Here is a 17,280-nt window from a genome sequence, read left to right as displayed (position 1 = left end):
TTAGCTCCAATCCAAGATTGTGATGCCTAGTATCAAGCCCAATTGTCAGTTTGTCGTAAGAATGATGCTACTGTAGCAAATTTTCCAAATTTGTCCCTATTTAGACTGTACCTTATTTATGCCCCGTTGCAAATGTTTTTGGTACTTCTTATCCAATTTGAGCTAATACTGAAAGGGATGCAGTCAACAATGTTATGATAGCCTTATTGCACTTTCATATATATATGAATAAAGAGTATGGGCGGTCACTATATACGGGCAGGCCCAAGGGCCTTTTACTCCAATAACCTCCCACTATAAGGCCAACGGGCTAGGGAGTGAAAAAACAAAACAAAACAAAAGAGACAAGGTGAGGAATCATGGCATCTCATCCAACGCCCAATCAAAAAGTGACTTGTGCAATAAGTGTTGGGAATCTCAGAGTCCAAGACATCTTGGAGGCAAGTGATCCTGCAGGTCCACACAACGGAGCAATCCAGCACAACTCATGAGTGCAAGGCTGTACATCATCATCATCATCAGAGTAGCGCATAGCATCAGCGTGGCGCATACAAGACAGCGGAGAGCATCCAAACTCTCCAGAGTCAATCACTGAAAGAGGGCCAACATCCCCAGACGGGGTCTCAAGGTAGTATGCCGCCTCAACGAAGTGAAAGACTGACATATGGTTGTAGAATCAGCCATAAAGCGCACTGAACGCACATCAAGAGGCCTGAGAGGTGTCTACGTCTCATAAAAGACAGCATGACGACTGTGTAGAACCTGCTGGGAATCTAAATCCCAAAACCTATAAGCCGTAAAGTCACCATCTCCACAACCAAGGAGTATGCATCTGTGTGACATAGGCTCATGTGGCATACTGACAGATGCTTGGCAACCAAACATCCTCAAGTGATCATAGGAGGGTCTCATGCCACTCCATGCCTCATGGGGAGTAATAACATCCAAAGAGAAACACAATGTTTGATTAACCAAGTAGACTGCCGTCATAAGGACCTCAGCCCAAAAGTCATAAGACAACCTAGTTGTGATAAGCATAGAAGCAACCTTTGCCTGTAAAGTTAGGCACATGCCATGGACAATCCCATAATACCATGGGCATAAGAAATCAATGCCATATTGCTGACAAGAGATCTGTAAGCTGAGAGAGATAGCATGACTCTCATAATCCATCTGCAAGCATCTAGGCCTGCTACCATTAGAATCCATAAACTTGTCAAGCATAGTAACAACATCCTTAATCTGTACCAAAGGGTAAGCCCAAAAACGGTGGGTAGCATGATCCATGAAGGTCACAAAATACGACGCTCCACCAAGTGATTAGGAAGGCATAGGTCAATATACTGCAACATGGACTAGATCTAGAGGAGCATGCCTCACACGATCGCCATAAGCCAAAGAGGCTCTGCATAGACCATGAGTTCAATGAGGGCAAGTAGCATGGGGAAGAGTAGGCAATAAGCCCATATCACATAAAGCATCCATCTCAGTGTGTCGTACATGGCCTAGGCAATAATGCCATAACAATGCATGTAGTATCTGTGTAACTACAACCATAGAATCTCCCACATGAGAGATATGCACTATATAATCATTGCCATATCTAGCACCTCTTGTCAATACCAAGAAACCACGACGGATTTTCCATGAAGTATCCCCAAGAGAGACATAATATCTTGCACCATGCAACTGACTGACAAAGACCTACTGTATCACTAACTCTGCTCTCATGTCTAGTGTGGCACAATCTTTTCTACTCTCTAATCCACTTGAAGCATTTACGCTTCACATGCCCTGTCTTTTCACAATGAAAGCAAACAGAACCTGTAAAACCTCTAGAAGAGGACAACTGCTTTGTAATAGCATGAGTAGGGCTGTCTAATACATCAAAGGAGCTCAAAGAATCAAGGGAACTCTCATAAGAGAGAACAGGCTCATCAAGAGGACTGTCTGCATGACTAGAAGAGCTGGAAGTCGTCATAGCATACTGCAAAGGGGACTCATCCAAACCAGAAGGGAAGAACACAAAGGCATCAACCACAGATGCAAAAGCTCCCACACGGACAAGCCTAGTAGAAAAAAACATGACATATCCAACCATTGTAGCTCACAGCCATAAAAGCATAAGCATGCCTCAAAGCTATAAATGCATAAGTATCCCTGAAACATAGGAATATACATAACTTTGCAATGCCTTATACCATGTACTGACATACACAACCAAGAACAGAAGGTGGCAAATAAACCTGCAAGAATCAAGCTCTAATAAAAGCCCAAATATTTGTGCAAAAGCATCCAAGTAGTAAGAGGCTCTGTAAAATACATAGCAGCAGACCATATGCATACACAGGTGGCCATAAAGATCAATTGCTCCCTAATATACACGGGCAATAGCAGCCCAAATAGCATAGATGTCGTACAACAGAGAAGTAGAATGGCCATAACTGTAAATCCCAAGCACTATCCAAGTCCATTGATTAGTAAGTATTCCGCATATCAAATGCAAACGAGCAATCACAACTCAATAGGTAACTGCTAAAACAAGGGAGTAGTTCAATGCTCAATACCTATAAGTGCATCCAAGTAATAGCCAAGATCAATAATCAGAGAATAAAATCCCATATAGCATCCAAGGTCGTAACGAAAAAAGCCAAGTCATAACGAAAAAAGTCAAGTCAATGTCCAACTGCTCAAGGGAATACTCAAATGAATGTCGAGATGAGCTCAAACAACTGCCATCCACAACCAAAGCATAAAGCATTCACCAAGACATCATAACTCGTATTGGGTAGCCTAGGCATAAACCGTGTCATAGATGAAATGGTAGCTGCAAAGAAGTGACAGTCAAACCCAAATCGAGCTCTAATATTAGCTCAAAAGCATTCCAGAGCATAAACAAGACATGTGGCATAATCAAAATACATCATGACATCATACCGAGTAGCCGGGAGCACCCCAGACCAATAGGTATAACCCAGCTATAGCATACATAGCTTTAACCTTGAAGTTTCTAGTAGTAAATAATAGTCTAAAATTGAGTAAGATAATGCTCAAACCAAGCTCAAATCAAGTGCCAACTCATAGGCATACATTCCCAAATATGTAGGCACCAACCGGGCATAATCAAGCATCAAATGACCATGTAGCATGAGCATAAAATGTAATGATAGGGGGCTACCCTATTTTGGGCTACCTGTGGACTGTGTAAAATAGTCAATGGCTAAGCAAGATCAGCTCCAAAACCATCTCACATGATAGGCATACATTCCCACATCATTCGGGGAGCATTCGGGACCAACCGGGCGACCAATGTTAATGCCAATATAGCCAAACATAAAATGCTAATGTAGCACTGCTGTAAATTGTCTGTGAACATTCTTGGAATGAAGTAAATCAGCCCAAAAATCAATGCCAAGTCAAATGCCAAGTGTTGGGGGGTCCAATGGACCAAGAACAAGTGCCAATGAGTAGCCAAGTGGGTGGGGGAGTTGGAGAATGATCATGTGCTGTCCAAGGCCTGCCAAGAAATGGCGCAAACTGTCCTGAAGGGGGGCTGATCACATTTTTGATGAAGGGAGGACACAAGAGAGCCACAAGGGGGCTCAATAGGTGCCAATGAAGGCCCGAACAAAGTCTCAACAAGCCAAGCAAGGCGAGAAGCTTCAAGCTTCAAGGGGGAAGCTCATCAATAGCTGCCCCAACTTGTAAACCCTGTTGTACCTGTGTGGACTGAAGAATGAGAGAGAACAAGATCTCATACCTCGTGTAGATGCTGAGAAGAGCTCACGAAGGAGTGGCTCTGATACCAGTTGAAAGGGATTCAATTAACAATGTTATGATAGCCTTATTGCAGTTTCATATATATATGAATAAAGAATATGGGCGGTCACTGTACAACAGGCCCAAGGGCCTTTTACCCCAACAAATACCCAATACCAAGTCACTTTAGTGAGTAGGAGGGAGCTATAGAATGTTGAAGTAGGTGGAAACGTCCCTTGCAATATCCAATATTGAAGCAATTCTTGCTTATGTGAAAACTAAAGAGACACTATAAGAAAACTAGGCCATAGCGACGCTGATTAGCGAAGCTAAATAGCGGCGTCACTATTAGCGTCACAAATGCGACGCAAATAGCGATGCCCCACAGAGAAAAAAAAGCGGGCCAAAACTCGAGCGCGTTTCATTTCGTGCATTCGTGAAAGTTTTCGAGAGGGAGAGCGAGAGAGAGAGCGATTGTTTTACATAGAGAGTGAGAGAGGGAGAGGAAGAAGGCTTCTCACCATCGCCGCTGCCGCCGTCATTTGCGAAGGAGAGAAGGAGCCGCTGTCGCAAAGGGGAGCCGCCAAACCCTCCTTCGAATCTTTACGGTGAGTCCATTTTCTCTCTCTTTTACTTGTTTAGTGTTTAATTTGTATATATTGAGAGAGGAGGACATGAGAGAGAAAGAGAGGGAGAGGAAGGAAATGGGAGAGGGATGAGAGAGGGAGAGGGAGAGAGAGAGAGAGGGAGGAAATGAGAGAGGGAGAGGGAGAGGGAGGGGGAGGAAATGGAAAAGGAAGAGGGAGGGAGAGAGAAAGAGAGGGGGAGGGAGAGGAAATGAGAGAGGGAGAGGGAGACATTAAACATAATAGGGAAATGAGAGAGGGAAAGGAAATGAGAGAGGGAGAGGGAGAGGGAGGGAGACATTAAACATAATAGGGAAATGAGAGAGAGGGAGAGGGACAAAGAGAGAGAGAAAGGGAGGGAGAGGGAGAGGGAGAGGGAGGGAGAGAGAAAGAGAGGGGGAGGGAGAGGAAATGAGAGAGGGAGAGGGGGGGAGATAAAAACATAATAGGGAAATGAGAGAGGGAGAGGAGAGAGAAAAAATGAGAGAATGAGAGAGAGAAAAGATGTTAAACATAATAGGAAAAGAGAGAAAGAGAGGGTGTGGGTGAGGGTGAGGGTGAGGGTGAGGGAGGGAGAGGAAATGAGAGAGGGAGAGAAAGAAAGAAAAGGAAATGAGAGAGGGAGAGGAGAAAGAAAAAGAAATGAGAGAGAGAGGATAGAAAAAGAGAGAAAAATCATTAAACCTAATAGGGAAAGAGAGAAAGAGAGGGTCAAGGTGAGGGAGGGAGAGGAAATGAGAGAGGGAGAGGAGAGAGAAAAAGAGAGAAAAATCATTAAACCTAATAGGGAAAGAGAGAAAGAGAGGGTGAGGGTGAGGGAGGGAGAGGAAATGAGAGAGGGAGAGGAAGAGAGAAAAGGAAATGAGAGAGGGAGAGGAGAGGGAGGGAGAGGAAATGAGAGAGGGAGAGGAAGAGAGAAAAGGAAATGAGAGAGGGAGAGGAGAGAGAAAAAGAGAGAAAAAATTATTAAACCTAATAAAGAAAGAGAGAAAGAGAGGGTGAGGGTGAGGGAGGGAGAGGAAATGAGAGAGGGAGAGAAAGAGAGAAAAGGAAATGAGAGAGGGAGAGGAGAGAAAAAAAGAGAGAGAGGGAGAGGAGAGAGAAAAATAGAGAAAAATCATTAAATCTAATAGGGAAAGAGAGAAAGAGAGGGTGAGGGTGAGGGAGGGAGAGGAAATGAGAGAGGGAGAGAAAGAGAGAAAAGTAAATAGGACCTTACAATAAGCTCATCCTAGGCTCATAAGGGTTAGAACGATCCTCAAGAAACCTAAGGGATATATGGCTAGAGAGCCCTAGCACACTTGTGCCTCTTAGCATAATGTTCTTCTTGCAAAGAGATCTCTCATACATGGGGCTTGTCCTAGCACCACGCAAGTATACAACGAAGGAAATCAGCCTATCAGTATGAAAAATATTTATTTTTCATAACGTAAATCCAAAAATAACTTTGGATATTCCATAAAAATCAATCTCTTCTTAAAAAGACAAATACAAAAAACTAAAACAACATCATTCATATGCTTCGCAAAACTAAAACAACATCACCACAAGATCTCTTAGGAAACTCATCTTCAACTATCAATTTTAATTAATAAATATAATATAAAATCACTTGCAAGGAAGGGTACTATTTTATCATTAACCCTCTTTCTTCCTTAGAATAGTCTTAGGAACAAATTTCTGCTCTAACAAGCATATATTTGAGCATAATAACTATTTTAAGGTTTATTTCACGAGTAGTAGTAGTATATATGCAACCATCAAGCTAGAGATCATGCTTTGGTATCTGTGGAGATTCCAATCTCATGCCCTCATAGAGATTGTAGTGTGCAATAGTGTGGAGAGAAGAGGGCGAGTTGTAAATGGTAAAGGAGAATTCTATTGATGATGGAGAGAAGATGAGGTGAATTGCCAATCCTATACTTAGTGAGTGCAATCTACCCATAGTCGTGGTCGTGGTCGTGGTCGTGGTTATGGTCATAGTCGTGGTCGTGGTTGTGATCGTGGTCGTGGTCGTCGTCATAGTCGTAGTCGTATTCATAGTCGTAGTTGTGATCATGGTGGTCGTGGTCGTGGTCGTCGTCATAGTCGTAGTCGTATTCATAGTCGTAGTTGTGATCATGGTGGTCGTGGTCGTGGTCGTTGTGGTAGTCGTGGTTGTGGTCATGGCCGTGGTCGTAGTCGTAGTCGTAGTCGTAGTCATAGTCGTGGTCGTAGTCGTAGTCGTAGTCATGGTGGTGGTGGTGGTGGTTGTAATCGTAGCCGTGGTCGTGGCCGTGGTCGTAGTCATCGTGGTCGTGGTCAGGGTTGTGGTTGTAGTCGTGGTCGTGGTGGTCGTAGTCATGGTCATGGTCGTGGTCGTGATCGTAGTCGTGGTCGTGGTCGTGGTCGTAGTCGTAACGTAGAAAAAGAGAGAGAGATGGAAGGAGAGGATAACAATTTAAGAAATGAAAAAAAAGAGAGAGATGGAAAGAGAAGATAACAATTTAAGAAAAAAAAAGAATGATAACAAAAACAAATTGTTTGTCGTAACATAGACAAAATGGAAAATGATGAAGGTTCTGTTATTCAAGATCGCGAGGTATGTCTTAATCAGCGTGTCCCATGTCCTTGCTCTCAATGCAAGCTGGCAATTAGATGAAAACGTCGATTGTCTATAGAACACGTACGACGATTTGGCGAGTTTCAATCTGAGATCATTGATCAGGCGATTGCAGATTTTCAGCAAACGGTAAAAAAAGTTAATATCAATCATGCATTGTACTCGCAAGCTAATTGAATACCATATACAATAAGATTGGGTCTGGTTGGCAAATTTTCTATCCAGGGAGGTGATGTCTCGTCCCAAGGAGGAGTGCACCCTTTGGGGCCAATTAGAAGAGTTCGTGGGCGTGTGATGGATGGAGTGCATGAGCCAATCCACCACTTGCAAGGCCAATCTATACCATCAATGCCAGAGGAGACAGGTAGCCTTCCAGACCTACCTACAATCTTGGAGCCTGAGATGGAGGCAATGATCGATGTATTGATTCCCATGGATGTCGAGACTTCTAATCCGCTTAGAGAGGAAGCATCCATACCATTATATGATGGGTGCCGAGTATCTCGCCTGAAGACACTACTTGCACTCTTAAGTGTGCAAGCAAAATACGAGTGGAGCGATGCGAGTGTGATTGAGTTGTTCAAGTACCTTGTATATATGCTTCGTTGATTTTTTTTCGACACTATTATTAAAAACATTTGTGTTTTTTCAAGGTGTTTATGATTTTTTTCAGGTTATTGAAATATCATATATTACCACTTACAAATACCATGCCTGAGTCTTGTGATGATGCACGACATGTTTTACGAAAGCTTGGCATGGACTACAACAACATCCATGCATGTATCAATGATTACATACTGTTTCGAGGAGAATACGAGACTATGGAGACATGTCCAAAGTGTGGTGCTTGCAGGTATCAACAGGACTTGCAAGGGCAGACCATCCCTCAAAAAGTTCTCAAATACTTTTCGCTTATCCCCCGCATAAACCACATGTTTCGTACATCTGACATGGGGAGCTTGACAACGTGGCATGGGCAGAATAGGTCCACAGATGGATTTCAACGAGTATCAACGAATTCACACGCATGGAGCCACATTGACTCTACCTTCCCAGGCTTTGCCCGAGAGCCAAGGAATCTTCGACTCGGTCTTGCAATGGATGGCGTGAACCCATTTGGTCTGCGCTCAACTTCTTATAGTGTGTGGCCTATAGTCCTTGTCAACTACAATATCCCTCCATGGCTTTCTACGAAGAAAGGACATCTCATCCTTAGCTTACTCGTCCTCGACCACTACAAAGTAAAAAATATGAACGTGTATCTTCGTCCATTAGTTGATGAGCTTAAGATTTTGTGGGAGGAGGGGGTCACCGTGCAAGATATGAGCAAGCACGATGGTTGACGGTCTGGCAATTTTCGAGCCATTCTCATGTGGATGATGCATGACTTTTCGGGATTCGGAGAGTGCTTAGGTGAATAGGCCTCTATTCTCGTTGGTAATATCTATATTTTATCTCTTCAAGCTTGTACTCACTGGGTCGTGGTGTTGGAACAGGTTTGGTTACCTCAGGTCATCATGCATGTCCATTGTGCGGGCCACAGTTAGACTCCCGAAGGTCACGAATCATGAAGAAGATGATATATCAAGGACATGCCGCTTTCTTGCCAGAGGATCATGAACTCAGGGAAGGTTTTCTTGGACGACCTTCAACACGTATGAACGTCGCAAGCTGGTATGAGTTGAAAATGGTCCACGCAGAGTCACATCCAAACGGAATGCGGCGGTTCTCAGTTTTCTACGAGTTGCCTTACAGGTCAACCACTTGTTGGATCCCATGCATATTTTCAAGAATGTGGGCAGCTTGCTATGGAACCACATCACAGGAAAGAGAGACACTATAGGGGCACGAATAGATTTGAAGGAGGTAGGTAAGATGGAGGCGCTTTGTCCGCAATCGAGTGCTGATGGTCGCGTGCAGCTACCTTGCACTCCTTGGGTTTTGTCCACTAAAGAAGAGCGCATTGTGAAGCAAGTAGTCAAGTCTATCCGCACTCCGATGGGTATGATGCGTTCTCTCAGGACTGCATTTTCTAAAGACGACCAATTATCAGGGCTAAAGATGACCAATTATCAGGGCTAAAATCCCATGATTGGCATAAGATATGTCACGTTTGTACTACGAATGTGTTGTAATTGGTGTGCGCATTTTGCTATTTGGAGTGTAGTCATTATTCATAATGCTTTCTCATTTGTGGCAGTTTGTACTACCGATCATGATCGTAGGATGTCTTACTCTAGAAATACGCAGGGCCATTTACAGGTTGTTGACTTTGGTGCAATAGATCTCACAGAAGGAGATTAAGACGTCCTCTATTGAATCCGTGAGACGAGGAGCAGTGGAGACGGTCTGTCTCTTTGAGAAATACCTGCCTACCAACATGCTCACGATACAAATCCATCTTCTTGTGCATCTTGTAGATGAAGTGGAAATTGCTGGACCCATCCATACGTGATGGATGTTCTTCTTGGAGTGCTTCATGAAAATCCTAAAAGGCTTTGTGTGACAACGAGCTCAGCCAGAAGGTAGCATGGCTGAAGTTTGGTTGGTGTCTGAGGCGCTAGTGCATATTTCACAATGGCTACCAACGGAGGATCCAGACAATAAAATGCTATGGTCACTGAAGGACGATAATAGACTGACTAGAGATGTGGTGGTTGGAAATATGGTAGAAAAAAGAATGAATGCTACAATGGAGGAGAATGTGAATCACTTTTGTATCTTGCACCATGCCTCTATGGAGATGTGGCTCGCCAAGTACTAGATTGCTAGGCAAGATAGAGAGAAAGCGTGATCTGAATTCCAACGTAGTACGCGTCATCGATCGATTCGATATTCTGAGGGCATGGAGGAGATGCCGCGGTTCATGTCAATGCGATGGTTACATGGAGCTTTGACCGCAGCATCTCGCGAAGGAGTAGAGGTCTCAATGGAGGAGTGGAAATTCTTGAGGGGATATAGTCCAAAGGTGATGAGGTGTTTAGGATTTATCGTATCTCACTACAAGAGAAAGGCCCTATAGACACGCACTATACACACGAAAAAGCGGACGCGTTTATAAGTGCGTGTATCAGCACGTCTATTTACGCTAGTATATAGAACGCGTCTATATATCCGCGTTCATAAATACGTCTATAGATGTGAAAGTAAACACACATATTTTTCATTTCTTATAAAGTCCCTAAATATGACCAAACCTCTTAACAGCTAGTATTTATTTGAATACATTACTAACTTTACTTCACTATAAGGAAATGGGGCAATAGCGACGCCGGATATCGGCGTCGCTATAGGCGTCACTATTTGCGTCGCATTTGCGACGCAAAAGCGACGCATATAGCGACGCCAATTGCGACGCCGTAGGGAAAAAAAGCGCGGCCGAAACCAGAGGGCCATTTTCATTTTCTTTTCTTCGCCTTTTGAGAGCGAGAGCGAGGGAGAGAGCCAAGGCTTTGTGAGAGAAGAGGAGGAAGAGACTTGCTGCCGCCGCCGCCGCCACCACCACCACCGCCATTGTTCGCGAAGGAGAGGAGGAGCCCTCGTTGCAAAGAGAAGCCGCCCACGCTCGCCATATCTCATTGATGAGTCTCCCTCTCTCTTTCTTTTACTTGTTGAAGGTTTAAATCGTTCTCTTTTGTTTGTTTAGGAGAGGAAAATGAAAGAGAAGGAGAGGGAGAGGGAGAGGGAGAGAGAGGGAGAGGGAGAGGGAGAGAAAGAGAGGGAGAGTGCATTCTCTCTCTCTCTCTCCCTTTTGCTTGTTTAATGTTTAAATTACTTTCTTTTTTGCTTGTTTAGGAGAGGAAATGAGAGAGTAAGAGAGAAAGAGAGGGAGAGGGAGAGGGAGAGGGAAAGAAAGAGAAAGAGAAAGAAAGAGAAAGAGAAATAGAGGGAGAGGGAGAGGGAGAGGGAGGGGGAGGAAATAGGAGAGGGAGAGAAAGAGAAAGAGAGGGAGAAGGAGACAAATATACATCCAATCATTCAAAGCTAATTATATATATGTGATTTCATGCCCTATATACATCCAATCATGCCCTATACAAATGTGATTGGATAGGGCATGAGTGGATGTATATACGATATAATTACACTTGGATCATAAGAACATGATATATATGTATAGGATCATAAGGACATGATATACATGTATATACGACATGATATACATGTATAGGGCATATATGTATAGGACATGATATACATTACCAACTTTGCTTCTTTCTGAGTATTACAAATATACATCCAATCATTCAAAGCTAATTATATATATGTGATTTCATGCCCTATATACATCCAATCATGCCCTATACAAATGTGATTGGATAGGGCATGATTGGATGTATATATGACATAATTATCAGAGAAGTGATTGATACATGCTCATGTTGCATCTATTGTGCACTTAACCTAGCTATGCCTAACTTATAGATCAAAGGTTGATTTATGCATGAGAGAGAGAGAGAGAGAGAGAGAGAGAGAGAGAGAGAGAGAGAGAGAGAGAGAGAGAGAGAGAGAGAGAGAGAGAGAGAGAGAGAGAGAGAGAGAGAGAGGAGGGAGGGAGAGAGAGAGAGAGAGAGAGAGAGAGAGAGAGAGAGAGAGAGAGAGAGAGAGAGAGAGAGAGAGAGAGAGAGAGAGAGAGAGAGAGAAGTGATCGATACATGCACATGTCGCATCTATTGTGCACTTAACCTAGCCATGCATAAACTTATAGATCAAAGGTTAGTTGGTGATTTAAGAGAGTATCCTAACTTTTTAGGGTAGTCCCTTGACTCTCATTAGTCTTAACAAATATGCAGCACAATCAATACAATCAAAGCAAAAGCAAGACATGCATGCCAATTCATAGCGTGAATAGAATGATGCAAATAAATTAACTAGTGCATGTGCAATAGAGAGAGAGAGAGAGAGAGAGAGAGAGAGAGAGAGAGAGAGAGAGAGAGAGAGAGAGAGAGAGAGAGAGAGAGAGAGAGAGAGAGAGAGAAGTGATTGATACATGCACATGTCACATATGTTGTGCACTTAACCTAGCCATGGCTAAAACTTATAGATCAAAGGTTGACTTGTGCATGTGCAATATATATATATATATATATATATATATATATATATATATAGAACTGATCAATACACTCACATGTCTCATTTGTTGTGCACTTAACCTAGCCATGCATAAACTTATAGATCAAAGCTTAATCGGTGATTCAAGGGAGTACCCTCACTTTTTAGGGTAGTCCCTTGATTCTCATTATTCTCAAGGAATATACATCACAATCAATACAATCAAAGCAAAAGCAAGACATGCATGCCAATTCATAGCATGAGTAGATTGATGTAAGTCAGTTGGCTTGTGCATGTGCAAGATATTCCAATCATGTCAAGGTGCACTTATAGCTCACATATAATTTTAGATAAGGTGGACCACATGTAGCCAATGTGCACATGTCCTCTTTTCATCATCTTTAGCCAGTGTGTCTACTTGTTGGTGACTAAAATAGATCATTGTAAGGATACTTTGCAATACCAACAAGCCAACTACAAATCTCTTATCTATGAAATATATAAGTAAATTAACTTGGTTAATTTGATGAGGTCAAGTTTTCCTTCCATGGACAGTGTGGTTGGCTATCTACTTCAAGGTTATGGGAACTTGCAGAAGTCAATGGAGCATCCTAAAAATGACGATACTCTAATTACTATATCAAGTCACTTCATGTACACCTGGATCATAAGGACAAATGTGATTTTATTTGGTATATATGTCATATTCCCTAAATGCATGCATTGATACTTACAACATGGAGGCAAACATTTTGATATTGAAAGACTAGGAAAGTCATGTTATGTTGATCCAAAAACAACCAAAAGCTAGCATCTAATCAATTTAATTGTTATTGCGCGTCTGTCAGCGCGTGTAATAAGTATTATCTATGCATATACACGCGCTACGCAAATACAACAAAATTTTAAAAAAAGTTGTGGCTTTCTTTTCAAACCAGTGCTTTCTTACGTTTTTTGCGCGTTTTTTGCAGTTCGAGCTCGACATCACTAATTGTGTCTATCTATCACTTCATGAAGACAATGAGGGAAGGAAATAAGAGTAAAAAGAGGAAATGAGGAAGGAAGAGCCAAAGAGTAAAGAACAAGAGCCAAACAGCAAGGAAGAGAAGAAGATTCAAGTAACTTACCAAGGGAAGGGAGAAGGAGGACAAGGAGCTTGCAACCTAGCCGCCACCCGTCAGAACAAGCAAAGAAGGTGAGTTCTTCTTCTCTCTCAATCTTGTTTGCTTTCTCTGTCTGTTTGTCTCTCTCTCTCTCTCTCTTTACATGCTATAGACTGTCATCTATGGATTTTTTTTGTGCGTTTTTTGACCAAGTTTGAAAAAAATGGTTCGACTGTGCGCGTCTGTCAGCGTGTCCAGATGACAGTGTGGACGCATGTATAGATGCGAAAATAGATGCGCTGACAGACGCACACAGAGATGCAGATATAGACGCAGCATGTAATATGTTTTATCTGCACAGGGTAATATGATTTTTCTTGTGTAGATATGGAATCCTGGATCTTCCAGCATTGATCCTGAGTTGGAACGCATGAACAACACCTTAGCGGAGTTTTCTAGAGGTGTTAGTAGCTTTTTTGGAGGTTTCCACAAGGAGCAATTCATGGGGGAGATGACCAATTATCTTGGTCACCCTCCCACTACAGAGGAGGTTTTCAGTGTGATGTTTAGGACATCTATCACATCTTTGCCTAGCACTGCCGCATAGACACCAAACCTTGGCACACCTCTACTAACAGGTACTCCACGCACTATGCATACACACAAATCATCTGATGCACAGGGATCAGCTGAAGTACATGGATCGACCGAAGCATGTGCATTTGTAGAAGCACGTGCATCGAGTGAGATAGAGGATAGTGCCCGTCGAGGGAGGAGGGACAGTCGTGCGGGAGGACGAGGAGGTCGAGGGCTTTGTGGGGGTTGCCTAGGAGGTGGCTCTCGATCATCCTCATCGAAAAATGAGAGAGGTGAGCCTCCACAAATGTACTACTCTGTCACTGATGTTGATGGTATCTTGCATGACTCTGAGGGGAGGGAAGTGATAGCCTACTTGGGGAGTGTCGTGCATACCACATACAAAGATTGCATGATTCCCTTCAAGCACCAAAAAAATGGTTTGTGGCAACTAGAGGTGCTGCGGGCAGTAGATAGAAGGTACCCTAATCCTGAGAATTCATGACTCTCAGATGATTGGGGATGGTCAAAGGTGAGAGACGCGCTTCATAACAAGAGGTCTCACCTTATGACGCACGCCAAGGAGTCACTGCGGAGACAAGAGTACGGGCGCCTTGGATATGGCCAACCACCCAATTGCCACCGCAGGGAGTGGAAAGAGGCCAAGAAGAGAGCAGCAGAGAAAATGATAGGTCGCCAGCATGTAGAGGCGCGACGTATCCAGATGGCAACCATGAGATCGTTGCATTATGGATCGGGTGGCAGGGAGTCATGGGAGGCTGAGTTTGTAAGTATTATTTGATTTATTTTTAAAATTAAATTTTGTAATTTGTTTCACTTCATTATGTAGTGTGTTCTAATACGTTGTATGTTCAAATTGTTTTGTAGTATCATATCGTTGGTAGGATATCTACTCCTAGAGAGGTAGACTACTATCGAGGTCATAACCGAGCGTCCACTTGGCAACATTTCTACAAGGAGGGACTCATCACGGAGGAGCAATATAATCGTGTCATGAGGATTCCACAATCAGAAGAGGCATGTTTTATTTTTTACATGAAAAGTATAGGTAACTCTAATTTATTATTTGTAATGGTATTTATATACCTTAATCCTTTGTGTAGGTGAACCCTGATGCAGTTGAGGATAGCGAAGGGGGAACTGGCAGTAGCAGTGGCGGAAACGGCAGCGGCACAGGCATCGGTGGTGATAGCGATGATGATGCCTCTTTTGAGGAGATGTAGAGGAGCCCCATGCATGCATGTCTTCCCTTGGCTTGTAGTTTTTATTTTTTATATGTATTACTTTCAGCTAGTGTTTGCGACCATGACCATGCTTGAGGTCACAAGCACTAGAACTCATGTAAAAATGTTTTATCTATATATATGAAATTTCGTGTTCTACATACATTGTTTTGTTTTCAGTACAAAAATATTCAAAATAATCTTTCTGTTTTTCCTTAAGTATACAATTTGATGTTGATGGGGAGAAGCCACACGCTCTTTGATTTTTTTTTCACACCTCTATTTTGTGCGTCTATCAGTGCGTCTAAATTGCAGGATAAATGCGTGTCTATTCTCGTAAAAAACTTGCAGAGTAAATGCTTTTTTAGACGTGCAGATACATGCGTGTATAGACGCACAATATGATTATATCTACTTTTTTATAAATATGATTATATATTTGCGTAGTGTGTCAATACGCGCATCTATATGGACATGTAACTCTCACTATAAGCATGCTTTTAGACGCGAAATTTTAGACATAGCAGTAGACGCGGTAATAAACGCGCCCGACATTTTTTTAACACAGTTCAAATATTGCGTCTACAAGTGCGTCTATGGAGCCTTTTTGTTGTAGTGTCTATATTTTATATGCGATATCTAATTTGAGTGTTTCAATGTACAGTACAAAATATATAGTGCAGCATGGTGGCGTGGATGGTATTTTCGCGTGGAGCGTATTGACAAAATGCGCTCCACAATGGACTGTGATATCATGGCAAGGTTCAAGCAAGAGAGCCGGCAACGAGCAACGGATCCAAACATGGTTATAGAAGAGATGGAGTATTTTGGAAACTTGCAAAGTATTGTTACGGTGGATTACCGTAGCTTCTCCATGATACTATTCGATGTGCAGTGATTCAAAGTGGTACTTGAAGAAGACGAAGCAACAATTCGACAAGGTCCATCTGGATTTCTCGAAATAGATTTCGAAAAAAAATGAACGGATTTGTACGACATCTTTGTGTTGCCGGCTCGTCGATCTTGGATCCCTAGAGCTCACACACCTTTCTTTTTTGATCGCCTAATTTATGTAGATATTTTCTATGTATTAGTGATATCTTATCATGATTGTATCAGTTGCTTTCATTATGCGATCATGTATTTATTTCATGTATCAGTGTTATGATTTCAATATACTTTTTTTTGTTTGTACGAGCATTGTACACAGTATAGAAAATATTTTGTATGGCCCAAATAAAACTGCCCTGCTATAAAATTTTTCCCCTGTTACTGTCGCTATTAGCGTCGCAAATTTACTGCTCGCGTCGTTATTGGCATCGTTATTATCATCGCAGACCGTCGGTATCAGTGTCGTTAGTGGTGTCGGTATCAACGTTTTGTGACGCTGATACCGACGCCAATAACGACCCTGATATCGATGCTGATACTGAATGTTCTATGGCGTTGCCAATAACGACGCTTTTTACAATGGGGGTAAATTTTGTTATTTACATTTTTGTCGCTTTTAACGTCTATATAAGGCCTATATCTTATAGTGAAAGACGTTAGTTTAATATTCATTGATGAATGCATTGCTAGAGGTGGCAATCATGGTGGTGGCTATGAGGAGCTATTGGATTGCTTATGCACTTTCATTAGCAAACCAAAGATAGATTTGATGAGCAATGATTGTACCTAATACTTTTTTAGCAAAGGAGCAACTTTAACAGATTTAGTTTTCAAAGAATTTAGCTTTTATAGATGATTGTCATGAGCAACTCCACCAAACTAGAGATAGATTTGATGAGCTACCTAATGCTTTTGCTAACAAAGGTGCAACTTGAACAAATTTTGTTCTAAAAGAATTTAGCTTTTATAGATGATTGAATTTAGCTTTTATAGTTATATAATCATTACTCTTAGGAGGAGAGGCAATTAAAACCAAATTTCACTTTTGAGTTAAAACGTTATGCAGAGTTTGGCTTTTAAAGCTAATCTACAAAATGTTTTCATCTCTTTTAACTCTTAAGATCCTTTTTCTAGCTTAAGGGACAACTAAAACCAAATTTAGCTTTCAATGAGTTTACCTTCTAGAGTTGAAAAGAGCCTAAAGCTACATGTACAATGACAGGTGACATGTAAGGAAAATGAGTAAACCCAAAGTTTGAGAGGAAAAAGTATGATAATAGGAAAATGTTAAAAATGAGTCACATAACTTACGTCACAAGAGGAGAATAATGAGAATGCACTGAGATAAAAGCACCCTACAATGACTAGGGAGACCAATTTCAACTAAGGCAAGAGCTAGAATTAACAAGCATATGATGGTG

The sequence above is a fragment of the Lygodium microphyllum genome, chromosome 17 (assembly GCF_053477565.2).
Source record: "Lygodium microphyllum isolate KBCC chromosome 17, Lygodium_microphyllum_v1.1.10, whole genome shotgun sequence".
In the NCBI taxonomy this organism is placed as follows: domain Eukaryota; kingdom Viridiplantae; phylum Streptophyta; class Polypodiopsida; order Schizaeales; family Lygodiaceae; genus Lygodium; species Lygodium microphyllum.
Note: the sequence above shows the minus strand (reverse complement) of the source record.